Below are 2,736 nucleotides of genomic sequence, written 5' to 3'. Positions count from 1 at the left end.
GCGTTCCATCGGGAATCGCCGGCCGGCCCGGCATTGCCGGCAGCGAGCGCTCCCTTTCCCTCGGACAAAGTCGTTTTGTCGGCCAGCTCCCACTGAAACCCCTTTTATTCCCTTTCCTCCCCACCCCGCACGCTTTCGTGCCGCCTCGGGGAGCTTGCAGAGGGTCTGCTGATGGCAAAGCCCCGTTCCCGGTGGGAGAGGGGCCGGGGGAGCAGCGGGAGCCGCGGGCACATCCAGGCCTCGCTGTGTTTTCACACCGAAAGCCTGATCGGGACAATTCCTGTGGGGCGGCTGCCGGAAGCGGGATGCAAAGCAGGGCTGGTGAAACCCACCCCGGCCCCATCCCTGCGCAGGGACCCGCCACTCACCCCAGCGTGACGGGCCCCGTGCCCCCCATCAGCTGAGCCATTCGGTTCTCCCCCTCCTCAACAACGTTTTCATAACACCCTGTGCTCCACGTGGTGTCAAAATACCTTTTACCTTCTCCCCAGATACTCCTGGTTTGGGGAATTTTTTTCAGTGTTTCCTTCCCCTCCTCCCTCCCCCCAGCATCCTGATTTGTGCAGTTTGAAATGCCCCACACGGCTCGGGGCAGGGGTGAGATGAGGAGTTTTGTGGTTGCAGTTTCTGTTTCTTTTTCAAGCGTCAGAGAACAAAGCTGCGAGTGTGGCTGTGGTTTGATGGGGGGGGGGGGTTTTCCGCCTCCCCACCCCCCCCAGACCCCCTGCAGGGCTCCCCACAACTCCCCAAAGCCCCACAGATTCCAGGCTGTGGGGCCAGGACTCACCAGAGCTGTTTGGGGTGTCAGTGACTGACCCTCTGACAGCCAAGAGCTTTCCTCAAGATGTGTTGGAGGAGGAAGGCAATAATTACGTGGCAATTCTTATTTTTTAATTAATATTTCAAATTAATCTCGCAGACATCACCCCAGAAGCTCAGAGCTGTGTCCAGCATCATTCCAGGGCTGGCTCTGGTGGTGGTGGGTTTTTTCCAAAACACAGCAAATTTAAGGTTTTTGGGGTTTGTTGTTTTTTTTCTTTTTCAACAATTATCTTTTCAGATCCTGCCAAATTTATGGGTTAATTTAAAAAAGCAAAAGCTGGATTAGCATCACTTCAGGCTGAGCTCTGAAACGAGTTCTGTGGAGGAATATCCCTGGTTAACTACGAACCTGTTTAGTACCAGCCAGGCCATGATTGCATTTTTGGGGTGCCCCAGCTCCACGGGCTGATGGGAGCCAGCTGCTGCTTCCCCCAGGCTGGGGGAGCACCCCAACTTCAGGGGCCTGGGCCCCCCAGCAAGGGTTTGGCCGCTTCTCCTCTGATCCCAGCATCACTACAAGTGGTGGGGTTGGGGATGAGGAGGAACCTGTAAGAGGGATTTAGGTGTTGGCCGGTGCTGGGGAGCAGCAGGAGGCTGCTGAGCACCAGCCAGGAGCAAATCCTGGGATGAGCCCCAGGAAGGGGGAGAGGCAGCAGCTATTCCCCATCAGAAACGTCTCAATCCCTCCTTGCTGAAGGCAGCAGACACTGTCCAAGCCCCTTAACTCTGCTCAAAGTCCCCACAGGCATCCCACAGGAGCTGTGGCTCCAGGAGGGCGACAGGGATTTGGGATGGATTTAACCAGAGGGGTGAAGTCCCCCTGTGCATGTACCACCCCCATGTCCAGGCATCCCCTGCCAGTGCATCCCCCTGCTCACAAGCCCCTTGCTGTGTGTGCAGCCTCATGGGAATTTGCATACACACCCCTATTCCCCTTTTAGCGCCTCCCCCATTCTCAGTTCAGCACGTTCTTTGCTGATTTGGGGTCCCTGTGCCAGCCCCTGAGCCTCTGTGCAGGGCTGGGTCCTCGCTGGTGGATTTTTCCTCTGCTGGAAAAAGGGACGGATCTGTCACTGTCCAGATGCTAAATTTAGCCGGGTACCAAGAAGGCAGGGGCAGTACCAGGAACTGGGGGGGCCCTGCTTGCCTTTTGCTCTCTCTGCCTTAATGGGGTGTGAAGGGGAAGGAGGTCAGGAAACTGGGTGGAAGGGGGGTCCTGTGGGGCCAGGTAGGACCCCAGCAGCCTCCTCACCCACCATACTGGACCTCTTTGTGCTACTCCTGCCTCATCCATGAGCTTTGAGCATCATGGATGGTCCAAAATGTCCTTCCCAGATTCACTGGAGCCTCTCCCCAGGCAGCCCCCACACCTTTGGGGGAGCCACGCAGACCCTTGGGGCCACACCAACCCTTGGATCTGGGGGAGTGCCAGGTGTGGGATACAGGCAGGATGGCTCTGGCTGTTGTGGGTGGGTTGGGACCCCCAAAAGCCCCCGTGAGTGAGCATCATGGATGGTCCAAAATGTCCTTCCCAGATTCACTGGAGCCTCTCCCCAGGCAGCCCCCACACCTTTGGGGGAGCCACGCAGACCCTTGGGGCCACACCAACCCTTGGATCTGGGGGAGTGCCAGGTGTGGGATACAGGCAGGATGGCTCTGGCTGTTGTGGGTGGGTTGGGACCCCCAAAAGCCCCCGTGAGTGAGCTGACACCCCCGTTCTCCTGTGCCCTGCAGATGTGCACCCCCAGCAACACGCCGGCCACGCCGCCCAACTTCCCGGACGCGCTGGCCATGTTCTCCAAGCTGCGCACCTCGGAGAGCCTGCAGAGCAGCAACAGCCCCATCACCTCCATGGCCTGCTCCCCCCCGGGCAGCTTCAGCCCCTTCTGGGCCTCCTCGCCCCCCAGCCCCCCG

This window comes from Corvus brachyrhynchos, unplaced genomic scaffold, assembly GCF_000691975.1.
Source record: "Corvus brachyrhynchos isolate BGI_N302 unplaced genomic scaffold, ASM69197v1 scaffold148, whole genome shotgun sequence".
Taxonomy (NCBI): Eukaryota; Metazoa; Chordata; class Aves; order Passeriformes; family Corvidae; genus Corvus; species Corvus brachyrhynchos.
Note: the sequence above shows the minus strand (reverse complement) of the source record.